Source organism: Pleurodeles waltl, chromosome 5 (assembly GCF_031143425.1).
Source record: "Pleurodeles waltl isolate 20211129_DDA chromosome 5, aPleWal1.hap1.20221129, whole genome shotgun sequence".
NCBI lineage: Eukaryota > Metazoa > Chordata > Amphibia > Caudata > Salamandridae > Pleurodeles > Pleurodeles waltl.
In genome coordinates this window covers 1,123,568,823-1,123,594,932 of record NC_090444.1, presented here as the reverse complement: position 1 = coordinate 1,123,594,932, position 26,110 = coordinate 1,123,568,823, and positions in this window count along the sequence as shown.

Below are 26,110 nucleotides of genomic sequence, written 5' to 3'. Positions count from 1 at the left end.
TTCGTGACCAAAAGCTAACTTTCTGCCTTAACATGGTGTAATTCTGGCCAGCAGTTCGGGTCATGTTCAAAATCACTATGGGAATTAAAATGGGAAATGCACTTTTTTAAGACTCCCCCCCCTTTGTCTCGGTCCCTGCTTGATGGATCACCCCAAAGCATCCCATACACAACAAGATTCTTGTGTACACTTTTTTTGGTAGATTTCGTGAAGATTTGTCAAACTGTGCCAAAATTATAGGTAAGTCAAAAATGTATTTTCAATGGAAACTAGGTCCTAACTCCTAACTATAGCTACCTACTGGTGACCAGTAGGTAATATGTATATATATATTTATATATATGTATATATGACTGACCATGTCATGAGTGATGTGCGGTCATAAGCAATGCATTATGGGGACACAAGTTATAATTAGCTCAGGTAACTACAGCTGTTGAATTTCTATGGTTTTGCATGTGTCAAATTGAAGCCTAACCATAACGTCCCTGGAACTTTTGGTTTATTCAGTGAATTGCTATGATTTTGTGAATTTCCTTTGTTAATTATGTTGTGCGTGTAACTCTTGTTTTTTTCAGTAAATGTATATTTTTTGTTCAATTGTGTTTCCTAGGTAAAATAGCCATATAACCTTTGTTTTTTAAGTTAATTTGTATGGTTTTTCAAGTATATATTCTATAACAATTAACTGTAATTTTTTTTAATTTTATGTGTGATGTTTTATTTGTTTTAATTATGGTGGCTCTAAAGTGCGCACAAGAAAAAAAACAGGAAATATAATAATATTTTCGAAAATAAAAATTGTGGATTCGCATCCCCACCTCAAATAGTCACGTTTTAGCTGCAAATACACTGTGTTTTTTCAAACTTTTTAAATATATAGACAAGCATTTCATAAGTTTAGATTAAATAGATTCATTTATTGAGTATTAGAAGACAGAATTCTGTACAAAAAAATTAATTCTATTGGTACCTTTTTTGAGTTGCGAAGGATACATCACCCCTGCTGCAATGTATTTCCGGGTGCAGAGTGGAGATGTGGCCGTATTTTTAACACTATGAAATAGTATACAAATATAGCTTTAAATTATAATTTTATGTCAGAGGATTACTATTAAAATACCAAAAGTGATATATATATATATATATATATATTTATATATATATATATATATATATACATAGACACAGAAGTTTTAAACCATGTTTTTATTAGATTTCACAATTCCGTGACTGACTTGTAACCCCATGTGACTGTACAGAAAAGATTTAATTGGTTGAACAGATTTCCTTTATTTGTACAGGCAGTCCCCACCTGTTTTTAGCCATCATTTTGGTCTATTTGACTAGGAACAGACCTGTGTTTTGGCCAGCACTTTTTTGGGGTGTTTCTAAGTGACCTTCACGAAGAAGAAGAACCACAGAAGAATAAAAAAGAGAGCATTGTGTGGACCTTCTTTGATATACCAGAAGGTGAAAAAAATGAGTGCTAGAAAGGTGACATGTACATTATGGGCCTGATTACAATTTTGGAGGAGGGTGTTAATCCGTCCCAAATGTGACGGATATACCACCAGCCGTATTACGAGTTCCATAGGATACAATGGACTCGTAATACGGCTGGTGGTATATCCGTCACATTTGGGACGGATTAACACCCTCCTCCAAAGTTGTAATCAGGCCCCAAGTCACAAAGGGGGTTATTCCAACTTTGGAGGAGGTGGTAATCCGTCCCAAATGTGACGGATTTACCACCAGCCGTATTACGAGTTCCATAGGATATAATGGACTCGTAATACGGCTGGTGGTATATCCGTCACTTTACCGTCACTTTTGGGACGGATTACCACTTCCTCCAAAGTTGGAATAACCCCCAAAGTGCTGTCTCAGGGATCTGAAAGGAAATATTCTTGTGGGACTTCATCAATGATGACGCACTTGAAAAGTATGCACAGTGTCCGTCTTGCATGAGCACAAAAAAGAAAGAGAGCAGATCCTCACAACATCTGGAAAACAAGATTCCCAACCAAGCACTTCTTCTGGACCTGTGCTGTCAACACCACCACCACTGACAGTACCAGAATTTGCTGCCGTGAGTGACTGGGTGCATGAGGGGCTGCCTGGGTGACTGGCTGCATGTGTGAGTGGCTCTATGGGTGAGTGAGTGAATGAATGAGTGGCTGTATGGATGAGTAATAGGGTGTATGAGAAGCTGTGTGGTTGAGTGAATGGGTGCATGATTGGCTGTATGGGCAAGTGAATGGGTGCATCAGTGACTATATGGGTGAATGAGTGCGTAAGTGAATATATGGTTGCGTGACTGGGTGTATAAGTAGATGTATGGGTGAGTGATTGGGTGCATGAGTACTTGTATGCATGAGTGTGTGGGGATGTGAGTTGCTGTATGGGTGAGTAACTGGGTGCATGAGTGTCTGTATAGGTGAGTGAATGGGTGCATGATTGGCTGTATGGATGACTGATGGGTTGTATGAGTCCCTGAATGCGTGCGTAACTGGGTGTGTGAGAGGCTGTATTGATGACTGACTGGGTGCATGAGTGGCTGTATGGGTGAGTGAATGGGTACATGAGTGGCTGCATGGGTGGCTGATAGGATGCATGAGTGCCTGTATGTGTAAGTGACTGGGTGTGTGAGTGGCTGTATGGGTGAGTGACTGGGTGCATGAGTGGCTGTATGGGTAAGTGGGTGGGTATCTGAGTGGCTGTATGGATGAGTGATAGTGTGCATGAGTGGGTCTATGGTTGAGTGAATGGGTACTTGAGTGGCTGCATGGGTAAGTGAATGGGTGCATGAGTAACTCTATGAGTGAGTGACTGGGTACATGAGTGACTGTATGGGTGAGTGACTGGGTGTATAAGTGGTCGTATGGTTGAGTAATGGGGTGCATGAGTATCTGTATACGTGCGTGAGTGGGTGTTAGTGGATCTGCTCTATTTCTCTCTGTGCTCGTGCAAAATGCACACCAAGCATACTTTCTAGGTGCTTCAACATAGATAAAGTCCCACAAGAACATTTCCATTCAGATCCCTGAGACAGCAGTTTGTATGGATGAATGATAGGGTTTATGATTGGCTATATGCGTGAGTGAATGGGTGCGTGTGTGACAGTATCAATAAGTGAATGGGTGCATGGGTGTCTGTATGGGTGAGTGAATGGGTACATGAGTAAGTGTATGGGTGAGTGGGTGGATGCCTCAGTGGCTGTGTGGGTGAGTTATAGGGTATATGAGTGTCTGTATGGGTGAATGAATGTGTGCCTGAGTTTCTCTATGGGTGAGTGAAAGGGTGTATAAGTGACTGCGTGGGTGAGTGACTGGGTGCATGGGTGGTTGTATGTGCGACTGAATTGGTGCATAAGTAACTGTATGGATGAGTTTGTGAGTGCATGAGTGACTAAATGGGTGAGTGAACTTGATGCGTGTGTAACTGTATGGTTGAGTCAGTGAGTCAGTTAGTGTAAGAGTATGCATGTGGGTGAGTGGCTAGGTGCATGGGTGCCTGTATGGGTGAGTTATAGAGTGCATCAGTGGTTGTATGCAAGATTGACTAGGTGCATAAGTGATTGTTTTTAGGCGAGTGATTGGGTCTATAAGTGTTTCTAGAGGTGGTTGAGAGAGTGTAGTAGTTGCTGTATGAATAGGTAGGTGGGTGCATGAGTGTGTCTATGTGCTACTAAGTGAGTGCATAACTGGTATATGGGTTAATGGGTATAGTAGTGATGTATGGCTGACTTAATGACTGTGTGAGTGGTATATCTGCAACTGAGTGGTTGTATATTTGTGTGAATGAGTGATTGTATGTGATGCACTTATAGATTTATGAGTACTTACATGGCACACTCAGTAAGTATGCATGTCAGATACTGTATAGGTTATAAACCAGAAAACACACTTCTGCACTACATAAAGAATACTGACTAAGAATAAACAATGTCAATACGTATCAGAATTTTTTTTTTCTCACACTCTACTATCTTCATAGTTTTGATGAGGTATGTCTCCAAATTCTGTTGAAAAAAAGACCAATATAAATATGTTAGTATGATGCTCATGAGAGATGTAAAACAAATCAGTTTACATTAATTCTGCTAGAGCAGTATATGAAGATGTAATAAAACATTTAATTTTTCCTGCTTCCTATTCTCAGTCTTTATACTAGTATCTATAAACAGAGTACTGTCTAATCATCATTGAACAGTGGGGAAAAACTGTCATTTAGATTGTAGGGAAAAAAATCAATTTCTCCACAGTACTTCAATACAAGTAAGAGGTACTGTGAATTGCACTCACTACAATTTTGACATTATTGGATTAAGTCACAGTTGCTACATTAACTAAAAGATTGCATATTAAAAACAATTTGGTTGATATCAAAGCTGGTACAAAACTACAAATAAATATAATCCACTGTTGAATTTTCCATATCCTTTTCTAGACATCATCCCTGTTAGTCCGAATGATGTCTCAAACAATGATAATCCACATACTGAGAAGACGTGCATTCATTTTCTTCCCAAAATCCTATGAAGATGTTTGATCCACACTTTATTTTTGGAAATCCCTTTGTTGACATCAACCCTGATAGGCTGAAAGAGTGCTGATCAGCGTAAACAAAAGGCCATATAGTTATTTGTTTCTGTTCCAGAAATGCAGTGAAGATATTTCAACCGCACTTAAATTTCAGTTATATCTTTTTCTTGAAGTCACACTTGATAGCCCGAATGATGTCTTAAATAGTGATGATCCATGTAGAGAGGGGCCTACATAGTAATTTTCTTTCAGAAATCCTATGAAAATAAATCATCCAGATAATTTTGGATGTGTTTGTTGACATTATCCCTGATGGACAGAATGATGTCTTAAACAGCGATTATTTGATGTAGAGAGAAAACCGTACATTTGTTTATTATTAGAAATCCTTTGACCACATTTCATATACACTTCATTTTTTGACATCTTTTTGAAGACATGATCCCTGATATCCTGAACGCTATATTAAGCAGTATATATCAACATAGAAGACTGTATCTCATATTTTGTTCCAGAAATCTTGCTTAGAACTTTGGCTGAAGAAATAGTAGATAAGAATTAGGAAGTTTGAAAGGTAGTTTTTGTTTGAATGGAAGAGTGCTGTTATTGTACTCCATCCATCCAGTTTGGGTCTTTGAAGATACAGGCCCAGATTTAACAAAAATGGCTCATACCTGGGCCAGTGCAGTTGTGTGTCAAAAAACCACAAGCTAAAGCCATTTCTTAGTGCCATCTGTGCGCCATATTTAAAGACTGACAAACAATGGCGCTAAGGAATAGTTAGCATTAAAAAAAGACACTAACCACTGTGACATACCATAAGAAAGAATGATGCTAATGCTGCAAAAATTACATTAGACCGTTTTGTGGCTCTTTTTTTATGCAAAACAGGTTAGCGCCGTATTTATCTGCATTAGCGTAAAAAAATGCAAAATCAAGAAAAAACTTTTGGAAAGACAAGATGGAGAATGCAAGCTGGTAGAGACCCCAGGGAGATCCCATTGAGCCATGTACCAGCCAGGAGGGTCCAGAAAAGTCCCAGGAGAAGGAGAGGAGGAAGCGGAAATGTGGCTTTAGTGAGGAGGAGCATGACATCTTGGTCAGAGAGGTGATGGAGCACCAACACCAGCTCTTCGTCACCTCCAAATTGCCAATAGGTAGGAGAGATGCCATATGGCAGGCAATAGAGATAAAGTCAACAACGTGGTAGAGGTGAAGAGGACTGTCATCCTATTGCAGGAAGCACTGGCACAATTGTAAACTCAGAACTAAGGAGAAACTGGCCAGGAACCAAAAGGCAGCACTACAGACTGGAGGTGGAAGTCCTGCACCTGAGGAAGACCAGGATGAGCTGGAGGAGGTGGTGGCATCGGTCATCCTGGAGGACCTGGTCAATGGAATTGCAGGACAGGACAGCACAGACTACCAAGAACTACCATAAATACAGGTTAAGTTGCAAGGGGGGACTATCTGGAATCTCAAAATTGGCAGAAGAAGGAGGTACATAGGACACACTAAATGCATGCTAAAGGGTAGCATTGGGACACATTGGCCTTGAATTTAAATGCCCCATCACCACCTAAGCCACACTTTTAGTGACACTCTGGTGGCGCAATGCACTCTGACATATACACAAAGTGGTCTTAAGCCACATACTGTGGCTTCACACAACCTTGTAAATATGCAGCACATTGCCTGGAAGGGACGTGCAATTAGTGTGGCTGTGGCCATGCCACAACAACACCAATTGCATATTGCTTTTGCCCCAGATCCAACATAACATGTTCATCAGAAACTGTGACTGAAGTCAACACCACCCCAGGGTGGTGTCAGGATGGCACAATACAGCAACATGCTTTCCTTCCTCCTTGTGTAATTGCCTTCTCATGTGTGCTGCATCCTGCGGCACACATAGAGATACCACCTTGCCATAATATATTGTTTTTGGCTATAAAGAGCCACCGTCCCACATATAAATGATCTATCCCCTCAATGCAGGCACCCCTTACTATCATGCAAGGATGCCTGTGTTAGTGCAGGGAGAACAAATCTGCGCAGGCCCTGAGGGAAACCAGGAGTGTGTCGCATTGCACTAACCATGGCGCATCCCTGGGTTTCAAAAGTGGCGCAGCGCGGTGCACATAACTGCTGCACTGAGCTGTGCCAATTGAGAAAAAATCAGGACCTAAGTGTCCTACCTGTGTAACACAAACAGCACAGGGTGGACCAACAAACAACTCTTGCACACCTCCATGTGACATTTGGAAATGGGCACAAAAGTGAACTCATACAACACATGTGGCATGTCTGTGGCCATCATTTGTGCTGCTGTACAAGTAGCTTCAATCTCACCATGTAACAAGGTTGTCTATGTTGTGTGAATGGTTGGTGTTCTGCATAATGGGACATCTACATGCATTAGAACTGCCACAAGTGGCATCAACGTTGCACTACAGGCACAATGTCACTAGTCCATAATGCAACTGTACCATTATTCAAATAGTTGCCCATGTGGATGCAAGCTGCACATTCCCCTTGTGCCACAACAACAAAGTCTCAAAATGCATGGATTGATCCACATTTTACATCTTACATGAACATATGCCAGTGGCAGATATGCTGTATGCAAGGAAATGTCCCAAATGTAGGAAGGGATAAACTAAAGGGGCAGACAATCTATAATGGTTGCAATGTCTCATCCATTTAGCACATGTGCGGGGCCAGCTAAATGCAGATGACAAAGTAACACAATCATTGTAAGCAATGGTCATACCTGTGCTTTGTTGCACTAGTGCCATCATTCATGGTGCCAATGCATTATAGCACCAAAAGAATGACAGCACACATTACACTATTGTGGGAATGTCTGCCATGGTGTATAGGAAGATAAATGACATGGCCCCATGGTGTCAGTGGCAGGGGCAGGGGCAAGGATCCTGCAAGGAAGTTGGTGGTGTGGGATCAATGCACAAAATACCTTGAAAGGTTGCCACATGTGTGATGCACAATGCAACACTCAGGGCCTTATTAAGAGTTTGGCAGGAGGCAGGCGACTCCTGCCAAATTCTTTGGGTCGGAAAACTGATACTTAAGTTTCTGCCTGCTGGCACTATTACAACTTTCCCACTGGGCCAGCGGCAAACAGGCCACAACATTTACGCCGGCTCATAATCAAGCCTGCGGCAATGTTGCGGTGCGTCAGGTGTGACGGCACCCGACATGCTTTTCACTGCCTGGAATTCAGGCAGTGAAAAGCGCGACGGGGCTGTCCACTGGGGCCCCTGCACTGCCCATGCCAAGTGCATGGGCAGTGCAGGGGGCCCCATGGGGTCCCAGCACCCTGTCTGCCAGCCTTTGCATGGTGGTGGAACCCCCATGCCAAGGCAAGGGGAGAGGAGACTCATAATCCCCAGGGCAGTGCTGCTTGCAGCTCTGCCCTAGCCAATTAAGACCACTGGCACCACCAGGCTGTTGACTTTGGTGGCGGTCTGACTGCAACCGCGGGTGTGGCTTTCTCAAGATCACCAAACTCATAATAAGGGCCATAGTTCACAACTACAACCTGGGGTCTGTAACATGCCACTAACCCTCCAATAGCAAGCAAATGATGAGCCATGTCAACAGCTACATTAGTCAAAGATTGACATTTCACTATCTCATTGCAGAGGGTGACACCTTACCTCCTTCTGACCTGCCTCTCCTGGATTTTACAGATGTCATGGATGACCAGCTGCGGACCATCAATGAAGAGACTCTCCATGATGTCCTAGGTTCCCTCCAGGCACCACCTCCAGTCACAGGGAGGACACACAGTGCTATGGGGTCTCCATATGAACCACCCAGCTACCATCACACAGTACCAACCAGTCGAGCCACAGCCCTGGACTCTGATGACCCAGACATCACCTTTCAGAGGATATTGATAGGATTCCAGTGGGAGCTGGCCAAGCAGGTGCTGGTGGGGATGGAGAACATGGCAGACAGCCTAGAGGGAGTACAGCGGTGCCTCAGTCCAAATGATGGCAACTCAGCTGCCATCAGAGGCACCCACTCCCTGCTACATGGATTCCAGCAGTCCCTGGCTGACATTGCTGCTGTCATGAGACAGAGGCTTCAACAACTGCCCTCCCAAACTGGCAGCAGCATGATAGACAACAGACTGGGGGCTATACAGAATACCTTGGAGTCCTTACAACGGGCAGTGGCCTCCCTTATGCAAAACATCGCTGCCAACCACTGTGACGTTGCTGCAGTATTGAGAAATTAGCAGATCCTCCTTGCTGCAGTGATGCCTTATGTTTTCCCACAAATGGCAGCTACTAGGTCCTTTGACTCCACATCTCTATCCCCTGATGTGTGTGTGGCCCCCTCAACCTAAACAACAGCACCACCCATGGCACAGAGGCACCACACACATCAAAGGATGAAGATGTGGAAGGAACAACATTCACACGGAAAACCACCCCGTAGCATCAGTCTGTGCCACATGGACATTATCTCCTTAGTTCTGTGCTTAAGATCATGCCAGTGCTGTGACCGCTGGCAATGTGCCCTATTCACTCAACAACTGTTGACTTTTCTGCTCTGGACTGTCATTGTCTCAATTCCTACCTATGCCAGTTTAGACACCTCCTCACTAATGCACACTTCTACCCATTTCTCATGACATGCCCCCCACCTATGGACTCAGAATGTCCAAACAATGGCTCAGGATCTCTCATGGAGCTGTGAACTGGGCATTGTATTGCATAAGAATATACATTTGCACACGTACAAAAATCTGCATAATCACATGTATCATGTCAGCCTTTACTGTGATCCATGTATGTATGTATATATGTATGTATTGTGTGAAGCTATGTCAATGAGAACAGAACCTAGTAACCTGTGTGGCTTAGTGTCAGACAGAAAGCCACATACTAAGACTGTAACATGAAAAAGGTGACCAACTTACAGAGCCTTAAAAACATGTATTGAACAGATATCCATGCAAGGTGACATATGGCATGTATGGGTCAGAACCAAGTGTCAGGAAATTTTCCAGATGAGAGCACTTGTACGGCTAATACGGGAGGAACAGAAGAGGTAAATTTCATCTGTGACGGGCAGCTGTCAGTGTGCCAGGATACATACCATAAATTTGTTGATGTAATGTGTGCCACACTTTCCAACATTATTTCTGACATACCTCTGCGATGACAGTTGAAGTTCCTTACTTACCTCAAGGATTCTGTATACATACATAATGTAAATGTCTGGAACTGGGGATGACAAATGTTTTGAGTAGCTGATGTCATATTGCAGCCAATCTGACAGCTCCTTGGTCATAGGGGATACACTGACATATATGTAAATCAATACAGAAAGCATACCCTAGGGCATTCATCTAACTTGGCCAGTGCACATGAGAACACCTAGACACTGAATCAACATAGAGATATAATTGTCTAAAATTAACTGAATTTATTTAAACATTAAAAGAACACCTTATTAAAATCTAACTTACACACTATCCTACACTACGCTAACCTATTCTAACTTATCTTAACTTGCCCCCCTACAGCTATCTATACTAATCTAAACATGTTTTAAACATTTAGCGCCACACACTAAACATTGTCCCCTGTCCCACTTAAGAGTTAAGACACAAGATACGAGTAGAACAACATAAACTAAGGCTACACATATACTAACGTAAGCTATATCCTACACAAAAAAAATAAAATATATATATATATATATATATATATATATATATAGTTGTTTTTATGGCATGTTTTTATTTATTTATTTATTATTTTTATATAGAAACCCATAGAGAACCCACCAAACAACCGGCAAAATATTAAACTTAGTAAAATCCACCCCCAGCTATACTTACACTAACATACAACTAACCTAAACTATTTAACTGACCTATCACTACCCACCTAAAACCCACTAAAACAGATAACAATAGAAAACGAGAAAAGGGTAGCAATGGGGAGGCTCTGCAACAACATGTCTACATCTTCTTCAGCTTTTTCTTGCAGTACTTTAATAACTTGTAGTTCATGGCATTGTCCTTCTCCAAATGGTCCAACCTTGTCCTTACGGGTGCCATGTCCCTTCTCATGTCAGCCTTGAAGGGAGAGGATGCAGCTGCTGCAGGTGGCTGTTGCGGTGCCTGAGTGCGGAGAGATGCAGATGATGGGGAGGGGGAGGACCAGCTGCAGCTCACCTGACCCCAGAGGTTGTGTCCGATCTGGCCTCCACAGTAGTGGCTTGTAGCGGAGGTGCCCTATGTGGAAAGGCAAACCAAGACCCAGTAGAATTCTATACTTCTTGGGCATCCTTTGGTACTCAGCCTGTACCGCCATGTTGTGGCGGTAACATTCTTCCCTCTTTTAAAATGCACATTTCAATGCTGTGGTCATAGTGGCAGCTAAAACATGAGGAGAACATGGCATCAAATACAGCATTCAGTAGAGGTAGAACAAATATGCAATGTACCCAGCGTCCTCAGATGATACATGCTGTCCACCATACATTCCACAACAATGTAAATCGCCAAATCTAGACTAAACTTCCTACCAGCCATCTACAGTATCATGTACATGTCACTGGGTTAACTGCTACCCATTGTTGACTTTCAGGGCCCAGAGGTAAGTGGACTAATGTGTCCTTGCACAACATTTGTGTCATCATACTAGTGAGGATCAAGTGGCCCAACAAGTCCCAAATCCCTGTGCCATAGTCAATAAGCGGCTCATTGTATGCAATTCACCACTTTGCCAACCCTAGTGCTATGTCAAGCCTTGGCCAGGCATCATGGATGCAAAGTGGGGGTCATCTGGTAGGGGGACAGGATAATTGGCACCAGCATTTTTAAGGTTTGCCAGTGCCTTGGATTAACTATGCTCAGAGCACGCGTTACAAGGAGGAACACCATTGCTTACAATGGGCCTTTATGAACAGTTCAGGGTTAGCACAGGTACAGCTTGCCCTAAGCCTGAACTGTACATCTATTTTGTCTACAGATGTTTTTACAAATTGTCCCCTACCCTGTGGTATGGTGTGCAAAATGTGTAATGCAGCGCACACCTGGTGGCTGTATGGTGCCCTAGGGGGCACAGGAAAATTGGCACTGCACTGGGTGCAGCTACAGTATTCCTACTTATTGACCTACCTGTGCAATGCATGTCAAACATCACCTAAGTACCAGGTCTACACTCAGCATTCACATTCTATACACATGTGATGTGAGCAAGATCGCTCACAATTATAATGGGTAGACCATGTTGGTAAATCTGCACACATCTAGTTTGCTACAATCCCTCGACATGTCCCACATCCATCTTGAGCCTAGTTGCCACTTACCAACTGGTCCTCCAATCTGAATCCCCAGATGATCGAGTAGATCTTGCTCCCAAGCAATGAAGTCTGCCCAACGGTGTTTAACCTGGTGGTTGGTGCGCAGAACTCTCAAAATCCTGCATAAGTGGTAGAGCACCGTGCCCCACTGCAGCTTCCATGTCACTGTTGGGTAGTCTGTATGTCTCGGCCACCCAAAGTTAACATCATGGGGAGGTATTGACTCACCAGCCAGATGAACCCTCCCAGTTCATCTCCACTCATCCTAGTTGCTCTCCCTTTCCCAGACATTTTGCAGTTTCACTGAACTGCAAATGAAAGAGCCCGAAAAATTATAACAAACTACTCCTCCTAACCCCAAATACCTGTTGGAGGCTGGACGGTTTGTAATGGGTACCTTGGGTACTTACACCTTATAGCAGGTCCAGTTATCTATTATCAGTCAATTGTAGTAGTGTTCTAGCAGCTTAGGCTGATACAGGTAGCTGCAGCAGAGCAGCTTAGGCTGAACTAGGAGACATGCAAAGCTCCTGCAATACCACAACGGTTACACAGTACTTGTTCACAAGTAAAGACAATACTCAGTGTTACCAAAAATAAAGGTAGTTTATTTGGGGGACACAAGGCCACAAATATCGTAGAGGCAATACTCCTTCTGCTTGTAAGTATTATACACAATATATACAATAGACACCAAAATAAGGTAAGTAATTAGACATAAGATAGTGCAAACAATAGGAAATGCTATAGAAAGCAATGGGAGAAAATAGGTCCAATGGCAACATAAGCCATATAATAAGGAAGTGAAATGCGAATCACAAATTACCCCCTAGACAAGTATAATGTGAAGAGAATCGCTGGGAGAGTAGGAAAACAACAAAGGTGAGTAAAATACCCCAGCCCAGAGCCCAGGAAAGTAGGAGTAAAGTACTGCAAGTTTCTTTCACACACACTGCAAGTTGTGATAAGAGTTACTGCAAGAACCAAGCAAGACTACAAACAACAAATGGTGGATTCCTGGACCTGAAGACCTACAAGAGAGGAGACCAAGTCCAGAAGTCAGAAAAAGTTCCAAGAAGGACAGGAGCCCCTGCCAACCTAGAAGAGGGTGCAAAAGAAGAGTTCCTGGTCGGAGTAAGACTGCAGAAATGCACCAAAGGAAGATGGCTGTAGGTTTCTGCGTGATGCAATGGATGTCCCACGTGGAGATGTTGGAGGAAGGACCTGGGGCCTCAACTCAGACTGAGGAGGCAGAGGGGGCTCCCAACACTGGAGGAGACCCACAGGTTACCAGGCACCACCCACAAAGGTCCCAGGACACGGGAACAAAGAAAGTTAAATTGTGGTTGTTACAGCACTAAAAAAGAAGGTCCCACACCGTCGGAGGACAACTCAGTGAGTTGAGCGTCGCAGGATAGAGTGCTGGGGACCTGGGCCAGGCTGTGCATGAAAGATTCTTGCAAATAGTGCACAGAGGCCTCAAGAGGTGAAGATGACGAAGTGCACAGGGGTACTGTCGCAATCGGGGAAGGCAAGCTCTTACCTCCTCCAAATGTTGACAGCAGGACCCTAGGACAGTCTGTGTCAAAGGGGTCCACCACCTGTGTTCCAAGGAGCACGCTCATCACCAGGAGAGGAGTCCAAGAGAACCGGTTGTCGTCCTAGAAGGTGCCTGCAGGAGCAAGGGAGTGACTGCGTCACTCCACAGTAGATTTCCTTGGTCCTTCTGGTGCAGGGTGAAGGCAGGGAGTCCCCAGAGTGTGCACACTGTGGAAACTGTTGCAGTTGCTGGCTGGAGCTGGAGCTGAAGTTGCAGTCTTGTGAAAGGGTTTGTCTGTGCTCGTTATGGGTGGCAAAAGAGATGCTGTAGCCCACAAGGATCTACTGGAACCCCAGTGTCCTGAGTACTTAGTTACCATATACTAGGGAGTTATAAGGTGGGTCCAGTGTGCCAATTGAAATTGTTAAATGAAGTCACTAGCCTATAGTGACAAATTTTAAAGCAGAGAGCGCGTGACCACTGAGGTTCTGGTTAGCAGAGCGTCAGTGACACAGTTAAGCACTACTGACAACACACACATTAGGCCACAAATTATGAGCATTGGGGTCCTGACCAGCAGGATCCCAGTGAGACAGGTGAAAACATACTGACATACAGGTAAAAATGGTGGTAACATGTGAAGAATGATGCTACTTTCCTACAATACCCCAACAGACTATGCTACCCTGAGACAAACACTCCACAATAAAATAACAATAACAGGAAAAAACAAACACTACACAAGACTAAGGAAAAGGACAAAAAGCACCGAATAGCAACAGGACACAGCACAAAACTCTCCAAAACCATGACTCCTCGACCAGCACCAGCTCCACACACCGTGTCACTATCACAGACAAAAAGACTGTACAGTAAAGGTGAAAGTAAAATCACTGTACCATGTATGCAGAAAGGAAGTCCTGTTTCTTCACTTCTTGGGCATCTGCGTCACGTTTTCTGATGTGCTACATTTTGTTTTGACGAATGACGTTCATGTGTCTTTTTTTTCCATTGAGGCTGACAAGGCCTGTTGACTTACAATTGATGTGCATGGGTCAGGCGTCATTTTTTGGGTTAGCTAACTATGAAGTGTTGGAGTTTGCATCAAAAAACTTGATGCATGACAGTCATGCCTGGTATTCCTTCCTATGAAGGCTGAAAAGGCCTGTGGACTTGCGATTGAAGTGCATGGGCCAGTCATAATTTTTTGGAATAGCGTAGTATGGAATATTACCATTTGCGGCAACATTTTTGACACATAATGGGAATGCGTGGATTTTGTTGGAAAGGCTGACAGTGCACCCAGATTCAAATACCATGTCACAGGGGCTATGCATGTATGTCATCAGTATGGCATGGCTACCTGTGTGTGCGTGTGCATTCTTATTGTAACTGTAACATCGGATTGTAGTACCAAATGTTTGTATGTGTGTGTGATGCATGCGATGACTGATATCGTTTACATATGTGCATGTGTTGGTACACTTTGTCCACATATGTGTTACCACAAGTGTACGAGGAGTGTACATATGTGATGTAACACATACTTGTGGGTCCACCACCTTTTCATGTCTGATTTCCAAATGTACATGTGACAACAACACAATAGAAATGATGGGCTATGTCCAATACATGGTCATGCATGTGATACCCTTGACAAATCGTACTCAAATGATTTAGTGGACTATGGCTGGGTCAATTTCACATAACCCATTGCAATGTGAGTGCATGTGTGTCCACACTGTGGTGTGTTGTATGGTTCAGGGTTCATGATGCTATGCTACACGTAACATATGGTTCCCCACACATCTCTGATGCAGGAGATGGTGTACTCACATGTGTCAATGAAGGTTGGTATTTAATGTGTGTGTGGAAAGATATGTGTAGTGTTATATGTGTAAAGAACAGTGGTATCTTAATGGGATATGAAATCTCACAAATCTATCTTCCTGCATGGACATACGTTGGACATTGTTAAATAGCTGTGTAGTCATATCAGTGCCACCTATGTTTCCGTATGTTGGAACACATCTGAAGCTCATTTTAGTCTATCAATGTTCAAGTGCTACAAATGCATTTTCATTATGGAAATATGATTTTTGTGCAGACTCCAATACAAAATACCATGCCTGTAAGATTGAAGTGGTACATGTATGCTGAGAAATCAGACACATGTGTGCAAGGCACAAACTAGGTATATACAATTGACCACAACATGTTTGTTATGGCTGTCACACACAATGCATACAACTGTATAGCAGGGTTGCAATCAGTCAGTCAGTCAGTCAGTCAAAATAACTTTATTCGGCGATTAGCCATAAAAGTAAACATGCATACATAAAGATCATCATAAAATACAGTACTTATGACATTCATTAAAAATAAGTCTATTAAATCTAAGCTTACCACCCAAGCTTACTAAAACAGTAAGAAATAAATACTTATAAAAACATATATAACAATAAGACAATATAGTAAAAGGACAATGCCTAATTTCTCTTAATAAATAGTCACATTACCAATTCATATCGATTTCTAATAGTGATAGCGGATTTAATAAAACTAAGAATAGAAATGCAGATTTGTTTGGATGAGAGGCTTTGGATGCCAATCAATCCTTCTTTGTAGGAAGAAGTGTGCAAATCGCGCAAAATGGGTAATAAAAAGGATTTCCTGGGAACTGAATAAAGTTTACAAAATAAAATAAAGTGGCAAGTGCTTTGTTTTGAAAAGTTATCACAAGGGCATGGGGTAGTGTTTTTTCCCACACACATTTTATCGGGAACGCCACTCTAAAATGGATCAAATTAAATCTAAAAGATACAAGTAAAGAATATAAAGAAGGGGTCGGGAACCAAACAAAATAAGGTTCTAACAAATCTGATGATAGAATTTGTATATATGAATTAAAAGAGCTCAATTTCTCTGCCATTTGGTATCTAAGATTCATGACATACTCTTTATGTCGAAGTTTAACAATTTATTACGCATTAGCTGGCAGGAGCTCTGGTTTAAAATACATAAACTCCAAATCCAAGTTTCGGAAGCCATTGTGAACAAAATTTAGCCATGGAATTTTGTTATAGTTTGATAATGAGAAACAATCTTTTACACAATCATGTGTTAAAGTAGCCGCCGGATTTGACCATACTTTTATCCATAGCAAAAGTGGGGCAACATCTATCAGATCTGTAATATAGCGGATTCCTAGTTCCTCATTGCATAAAATGTTCGCTATGTTCTTAGGTACCATAAGTAACCGATGAAGGAATTTATTCTCTGCAAGCTGCAAAGTGTTTGGACTGGTATATCCCCACAGGCCACCCACATAGATCGCCGCCGAAACACATTTAGAGTTGTAGAGCGTGAGGATCTGATGGACCGGTCTATGCCCTAATCTGCGGGCAAAGCGAAAGATTGCCTCAACATTTCTTGCCAGTTGTTGAAGCTTAAAATTCAAATGGGATTTCCAAGACAGAGTGGAACTTAAATACAGACCTAGATAGCAAAAGTCTTTTACCTTTGTCAGAGTATTCCCCCCCATTCTAAAACATCTGGTACGAGTATTTTTAGGACCGCAGGTCATAACATGTGATTTTTTAAAATTGACTTTCAAATCCAGCTCTCGTGTGTGTGTTAAAAAAAGATCCAAGAGAGTCTGTAGACCATTGGCCGTGCGGGCAATTAAAACAGCATCATCGGCATATAATAAAATTGGCAATTGTCTAAAACTCATCCTTGGGAAATCCTTACCATTTTGGACCAAACAATTATGCAAGCCATTTATGTACAGTAAAAACAGGAAAGGTGCCAGTGTACAGCCCTGTCTAACACCTCGAGTGGAAACAAGGGGATGGGACCTTTCACCGTGTTGACCAAACTGAATTAGAATATGGAGGTCAGAGTATAAGCGTTTGATCAAAATTAGCAAATCTTGCTCAATCCCCATTGTATCCATTATGTCCCACAATTTTGCTCTGTTCACCATATCAAATGCACTAGACAGGTCTATGAATGCTAAATGGATAGGTTCCCTTTTGGCAATTACATATTTACTGAGGATAAGATGTAAATTTAGGGCCTGGTCCACTGTGCCTAATCCAGGCCTAAACCCATATTGAGTTGGCGATAAAATGTTTGACCTTACAACCCAATCCTCAAGCCGGGTCAGGATGACACTCCCCAGTATCTTTGCCGTGGAGTCTATTAAAGAAATGGGTCTATAGCAGAAGGGGTCAAGCCTGTTACCCTTTTTAAAAATCGGAACGATAATTGCCATTAACCATGAGGAGGGAATAGCGCTTTGAATAGCACTGTTCAGAACGTTTGTGATTAATGGAACCCACAGATCAGGTAGAGATTTAAATAGATCCACCGGTATCCCATCAGGGCCAGGAGCTTTCCTTAGTTTCATTTTAGTTATTGCTGCACTGATCTCATGTGCCTCAAGTAAAATGGCGCTCTTAGCTGGAATTGGAGTAGCCAAACGTGGGGGGCCACATCCCTCCCCTCCGTCATTGGGATTATTTGCAGATTGAAATACAGATGAAAAATGGTCTACCCAAACCCCCTCTGGTATCAAACAGTCATCTTCCCTGTTTTCCTTTCCTGAAAAATATGGGTGATTAACCACCTTCCAAAATTGAGAGGGATCCCGTAGTTCCGTCGCTGCCATAAGGTCTTCCCAAGCGCTAGTGCGTATTTCATTCTTTCTCTCTTCTAGGACTGATTTATATCGGCCCCTGGCCTGTTTAATTAAATCCCGATTACATGGAATGGTTTTGATCGCTAACTTTAGATCTCTATGGGCAGCCGTACAGGCAGAGTTGAACCACCGTTGAGGTTTTGCACCTTTGGGATGTTGGGCACACAACAATGCCTGAGAAATAGCACAGCTTAAAGATTCAAAGGCATTTATAAGGTGGAATGGAGTGGGTTGCAGGGACAAGCAAGTGTTTATGTCAGCCTTGTTTTGAGTGATAAGGTTCGTATGGAAAGTGTTAGAGTTTACTCTCTCCCACCTTATGCGAGGGCCAGAATTTCTTTTGAACACCTCTTTCCCTTTATATGCAATCCTAGGTAAGGTTACTCTAGTTTTAAAGGATAGTTTTATGCTCAAAGGGTTATGGTCACTAGCACAGTGAGAATTAATTTTAAAATCCGCTATTGAACGTGAAAGTGAGGAGTTAATCAGAATAAAATCAATAATGCTACCGTTAATACTTCCAGTATAGGTGGGTGTTTCTCTTATCTGACTGTTTGCCATATCCCTTGCAAAGGCAAGATCAAATTTATAAATGAGAGTGTTCAAGGCATTTCCTAAATTAGAGTGAATAAAATGAGTGAGTGACTCTCTGCCTTCTATAGCGGTGCCACATAAATGAGGTAATTCATACTTGCATAACTGAACATTAAAATCTCCAACTCAGATCGTGTCAAATTCCCTATCCTGAAGTTTCCCGGCTGAGTCTAATTGGTCTGTAAGCTCTTCGAGACTTCCTGACAGAGCAGCACTTGGAATGTTATTATAAAAGTTTAAGAGTAAAATATCTTTTCCTCCGGATATTGATAATAAAACTACCAAAAAAAAGCAGAAGACCAAATCAATGAAACCTCAATTTTTGGGAGTAATAATGACACAAGTACCAGAAGGCCGCCACTTGCTCTGCCTGCTCTAGATGGAGTAGCTGGCTGAGATACGGAGTAGTAGCCGTCTAAATGGAAGGGTGCCGTAAGCCAAGTTTCTTGAAAACAAATGATGTCAAATGTGGATATAAATTCCAGCCATTCCAAATTTTCAACTTTAGAACGCAACCCAGCAATATTCCAACTAATTAAGGATAACAATGCGTTACTTTGCTGGAGCTTTTTCCCAGACTCCTCGATTGTGGACGTATCTGTTGTAAGATGTGGAAAGCTAACTAACTCATCAGGCCCTAAGGGTGATTGCAAAAGTGTGTGCACTCCCATCAGCTCTGGTTCCTGTAAATATTCATTTGGGAGCCCCAAACCCTCCGATTGTCAATCAATTGCGTCAAGGGAAGAGTGATTTTGAGTAGCCCCAGAGTCAAAAATGGGGTTCTGTACAGGTGCCTTTGTTAGAATATTTTTACCATGAGAAGCCCTCATAGGAGGAAGTGGTAAAGTGGGCGGCCTGTAGAAAAAGCTTAATGGATAGACTTTAATTCCACCTTCCCCTTTTGGACTCGATGGTAGAGACGCCAACAAATGATTAACACAATGAGAATTTGCAAAATTAATCACTATGCAATCGCCTTCATATGCTTTTTTAGACAAGCCTAACCACTTCACCCTTCTAGCCATAATCATTCTATTATTTAAATCATCTTGATGTCTAAGCTTTTGGCTCATCCAATGTGCACATTTCCTTATTAGCGCATGAGTATCTTCCTTCTGAGCGCAATCAAGAGGTGGAACATTTGCTAAAACTAAAACATATGGCAAGCTATCCGGAGGAAGCTGTAGAACCTCCTTTGTGCTAGTAAAAGATCTAGGTTTAGAAGCAGTTTCAGGCCTCGGTAAATCAATCGCGCCACCAGCCCAAGTAGACCGGGAATCGGTTAATAAGTCATCATGGGGATTGCGGGTAGGTATGCGATGGGACGGGAGTTGGTTGCAGTTCATTAGACGGTTAGCCTGATGAGAAGCAATGAGATCAGACACCAATTTCGGAGTAGGGGGAGGGGAGTTTGAACTAGATTTTAGAGTGGGCTGCTGAGGCAGATATTTAAAAATAGTTTCTTGTAACTGCTCGAATTTGGAATCAATGAGTAAAGTTAGCTTCTCCTCTAAAGCCGAAAAAAAAGGTTTGAGGATTGAGTCTAAGTTGGTCGAATGAATATCTCTTAAAATCCTGCAGTCTGAGCCTAGATCGCCCAATGTTGAGATATCCTTTGGAAGAGGGTCGGCCGGGATATCCGTTGGTGTGGAAAAACGTTCCTTAACCTTCGTTGGGTGTTTGAGTAGCTTATTACACTTACGGGATCCTCCAGCTTTCCTTTTTTTGGGGGGAGGAGGAGTGTCAGCTAAGTGTTCGTTGTTAGCTATGTTAAACGGCTGTAAAGAATGCGAAGCATTAACGTCATCTTCGGGCAGAGGCAAGATAAACTCACGGGGAACAATTGGAGAGACAGCAGACTGTATATAGGTCGTAGGTTCTAAAGAGGTTCTTTGGGTCAAATTATTTGCCACCCCAATTCTTTCTTCCACTTGGACAATTTCAGTTTCAATGGCCCCAATAACTGAAGATAAGTAGCTAGTTAATGATGATTGGACGGGCATAGCGTGTGCTCTATCGGCCCCAATGTGGTGGTCTTTCTTTTACCCATCGTCTTGTAGGTAATAAAAACACCAATCTAAGCCGATATGAGTAAAATACAGGGAAGTAGTGGCAGTGTGAAAATAGTAATTAGATAAATGGAACCGCTCTCTTAGCGGATCTTGCTTAGATGTCAGTTACTTAGGGCCTCCTGAGCCGTGAAACCCAAATAAGGGGGGTTACGAAGGAGCAATCACAGGAGAAAGAAATGCAGTACCTCTTGAGAGTCTGATGAGCCTGATCCAGAAGTCCCAAGTGAGTTCTCAGGGGGGTGGCCCAGCCCAGCCTCTTCCGGGCGCTGGATGGGCGAAGGACGGGCCCGCCCTTTGCCCGGGCTTCGCCCGGGCGCCGCCCGCGCGCGTCCCGCGACAGCGGGAGCGCTATCCAAAGTTAAAGGGCTCCTGCCCTATGGTCCGCCTCCTGCCTCCTTCTGAAAACGCGCTTCCCCCAATCAGTCAATGATGGCACCCTAGTCATCATTGCTACTGGGGGACTTTTTGTGCCCACACAGACCCATGGTTGCATGTTTTGACACAGGCTAAAGGTGCTCCACTGAGCTCAGTCCACTGTGCTCATGCATCATGACCCTGACTGTGTCAAGAGTCAATGTGGCTTCAGCATGGGAGTTAAGGGGTGTTGGGCAGTGATCTACCCTCATCATGATAGCTCTTCAGCAGTGCAATGTGCAGTCCCCTGCAGGCAGACACCTGCACAAATGTGATCCCACGGCCTAGGATTTTCAATTTCCTTTAGAGTACTTGATGTCAGGCTTGCCCTATCATGTAGAGGGGACAAGCTGCTTGTACGTGTAGCACATGTCTCATCATATGGCATGGTCTGACACAAATGCCTATATATCGTTAGTATTTTCCATATGCAGCTTGGTTAGGGCATGTATCTCTAGTGTAACTTGTTTATGTTTTCCGACCCAGGGGACAGATAATGTCATCTGTCACTGCCTTCAGTCAAAATATAGTATGCAATAGGCAACTACATCTCTGTTGTTTTTGGACATCCTCTGTGAACATATGTCGGTTGATTACATGGTAACATTGTTTTGTTGCAGTCAGTATAGGTCTATGTGTGCATCTTCTCTAACATTAACGGCATATCTTGTTTGGAACTGATTTGGTCCTACATTCCTGGCATTCTTTAGGCTGCTTACACTTTGTACACATCTTCTACTGCAATATTGTCTGGTCATAGATGGACAGAATGGTATGTGTGACTTGTGTAATTTGAAGATGTACACATCGTCTACTATTGGCTACATTATAGCTGTGATTTTTTGAATTGCCTTATGCAACATTTCTGTCTCCTTCTTTCCCCATACAATTTTGTTTGGCTCTGTGACATCTTTGGACATTGCTAGACTTACATGCACATCCCAACCTGGATTGGCATGTGAGAGACCTTGACATTTTAGGATAGTGGTCCCAGTAGGTCACTTTCTCTTGGTCAAGCATGTGAGTGTCAATGAGAGGTTTGTTTTCATTGGTGGCTGTGATGGTATCATACAGACTGTACTGGGTTTCCTCGCTGACACATATAAACCATTGTAAGTAGTTGCAAACCCTTTCCTACCTACCTGTTGTACCATACACCGGTACAACAGTCTTCACATGTGTCCAGTTTAGCTGCAGGCATGTGTCAAAACAGGACAATTGTGTGACATGTGTGTTAGAATGTACATAGGAAGTGCTACAGACACTGCCTACATTCCACCCACACATTCACGTGGTGGTGCATTCTCCCATTTCAGTGATCATTCCAGGCTTTGGGGCATATGTGTGGAGAGTTGATCAGCACTTATTGCTGCTTCACTTGTCTAGTGAACCTTAGCGCACTCCACAGCCAACATGTGCATGCTATATTTCAGGTACAGCACACCATGTGGCAGGGTTGGGGCCATTAGCGCTCATGGTATCTAAGGCCATTGACTTATGGTGCAGGGTTATGCTCAAACTTTTGTCCCTAACCCTGAACATCTCATGAAGGTCCATTGATACCAATAGTGTTCGTCCTTGCCAAACGTGCTCAGTGCTTTACAGCTACCCACCTGAGATGTCACACTGTTTATTTTCTTAATTTCAAATACACTATTTGGAAACAGCCCCTAAAGTATGTTCACTCCTTGTGAAGCGCAGCCATGATGTGATGATAGGGGTAGGATTTTGCACTATGCCTACTTGTCGCCACTTAACTTTTCTGGTGCACGGATCTAGGCCTTTGAGAGCCACACGAGCGTGAGGTATGTGATGCTGATGTGTGGCATAGAGGCACTAGACCCTTTTACATCACAACCTATGTTCCAACAATCATTGTAAATGTTGTGTTTATTTCCTCTTCTCTTAGGTATGAGCAACATTCCAATGGTATATGTAGTGGGGAATGACTGCACCATGGACAATCTGGTGCAAAGTAATTTAATGGTGATATGTACAAAGTGATATTAATTGTACTGTGTCTAGGTGTAGAAGTTCTGTACAATTTGCTGTCTCCTGTGAACTCCTGCAGCAGTGTTTTGTTGTTCCCCCTCCACCTGTGCTGCACCATTGTCATCCTCCTCGTCATTGGGTATATCTATCAGTTCTTCCCAGGGGACATTAGTCTGAATACATATGTTATGCAAGATTACACATACAAAGATCATCTTGCATACCAGGGGTGATGCATACAACAGGCTTTCTCCTGTCAGGGGCCTGACACCTGAACCTTGACTTCAGGATCCCAAATGTCCTCTCCACCACATTTTATGTCCTTATGTGCCCTTCAATTGATGCCCGCTGTTTCACCGTTGTCGGGTTGCTAAAAGGAGTCATCACCCATTTCTGGATGCCATAGCCTTGGTCAGCTGCAAAGGAAAGAGAGATGTGTTGGTCATGCTAGTGGTTTTGCATGTGCCATGGGAGATGTTATTTTTAGGTGAAGTGGTGACTCAGACTTGCTTCTGGTATTTTGTGTGTTCCTGTAACATTGATTGTTTGCATTGGTGTGTGTAATGGACAATACTATCATGGTTTGTGGCTCGGGGACCTAGTGATTGTCCAATTAAATCTGGACTGACAGTTTGATCACGCAAATATGTGCTGTCCATAATTTAGGCTGTATCATATTGGTAGATGGAACCTACTACCCCCTTGGACTAAAATAGTGTCATTTGTATTGACACTATGATAGCCCTGCAAGGCCTAACTCAGACCTCCATGTTACCATGTGGCACTACACATACAGTTTGACACTTAGGGCCAGATGTATCAAGCTTTTTGCATTTGCAAACAGTGACAATTGCAAAATTTGGCCATTTGTAAATGCAAAAATGCCTTTCACAATGTATGAAAGGCATTCGCTGTGCAATTTTAAGGAATCACTAAAATAGCGATTCCTTAAAATTGCAACCCCCATTTAGAGAATCGCAAATTGTGATTCTCTAAATTAGAAAACGCAAATTGAGAATTCCTATTTGCAATTCCCAAAGCACTTGTATCAAGCATTTCCTAAATGCGAATTGGGCATTTAGGAAACGCAATTACCACAAATTAAAGTTTGGTGGTAACCATGTGCAAATTTTAGAAATGTATTATAAATGCATTTTAAAAATTGACATGTAGCGCACACATGCCCCTAAGGCATGTGAGTGCTTCACATGTCCTAAAAACTTTTTTGGGGTGCAGCAGAGGGGACCTTAGGCTCCCACCACCCTGGGATTTGCATTTTCTAATTTGCGAATTCCTAACTGGAATTCACAATTTAGGAATTGCAAAAACAATCGCAACTATGGGCCTACTGCAAATAGGTGCAAATGGGGCTGGATTGTCTATTTGCAATTGGGTAATAGCATTTGCGAATTTTAAGAAATAGATGTTACTGAATCGCAAAATTCATACATACCATTTTGCATTTCTTAAATGGTGATTTCTTAAAATTCGCTATTTAAGAAATTCAATTTGGTTTTTTGATACATCTGGCCCTTAGTGACCCTTTGTGGCAGATCATGCCTGTGCCAGTCATCATGTGTACAAGGGAGAGATTCACAAAATGGGAGGAGTAGCAACATTGGTGCAGAGGAATCTCCAAGGTTCTTAGGCATGATTTATCACAGACACTTTCAACACATGCACAGAGCAGACGTTAGGCGGGAGCACACCATAGTTGTAAATGGGTCCCTATGTACTGTGCATGAAATACTCAGGTATGTTCTCAATTCTCCTACAGAGACTTACTATGGCATTCATTATCTTGACACTATTGCACCTACTCTGCACTATGGTGCACCATTTATTGTATACAGTGCATACATGGTAGCCTTAGAGGGGGTAAGGGGTGCAAGTAAAGTGATGCCGCACCTAATCCAGTGCCACTTTTTATAAATCTGCCCCATGGTCTTTGATTGCTGGTGATGTTGTATTCCTGTGTGTTTGGCACAATGCATCAGACAGGCGGAGGTGCATATATACAGCACGTCTGGTATGTTTAGGTGATATGTAGTTGGTGATGGCAACACTTGGATGGCATTTGATAATGGTGCCACAGGAGCTTTCGACACCATGACAAATGTCGGGCTGTGCCTATATGTGACTTTCTTCACATTGACATGGCCAATGCTATTCACATAGATGAGCTAGTCATTGTTATGTGCTATGTGTGTGGGATCTGTATTTAGTTGTCAACCAGTGGACACTTGTAGTGGTTTGGACCCAGCTTCTGTATGCAAAGAGGGCATAGCTCCACTTGTCCTTCACATGGTGTGGCAGGTTGTGGCTGTATTGTGTACATATGGGTGTATGTGTATGTGATGCGCAATGAATGCAGTGTAGTGTGGCATGTGTGTTATGTGTTGTTGTCTGTACATCTGTGTTCCCCTGTCCATGTGTATTTAGAGTGGTGTATGTATTGTTCATCCTACTAGGTTGGTGTGTTGTCTGTATAATGATTGGTACAATGGCTTACCTACGAGTAGTCTATTGCCCTATTGTTCATCTTGGAACCGCTCATTGATGGTCGAGTGCCAGAATATATAGGTATCATCCACGCTGCCACGATATTTCGCTAGGATATTCATTATGAGCCCATGGTGGTCCACAATGGCCTGCACATTTATGGAATTGGTGTATGAGTGTTCCATTGCAGCAGGTGGAACAAGTTGGACATGGGTGCAGTCCATTGCACCCAGCACATGTAGAAACCCAGCAATTTGGTAGAAAGCTTGCTTGGTCTCCTGCTGCAGTTGCTGGGTGTTGGGAAAGCAGATGTGGTGGGGTGTGAGGCTGATGGTTGCGCGCAGTACCTTTAGTAGGAAGGCCGAAAAGGAGGGCTGGGAGATGTCAGCCA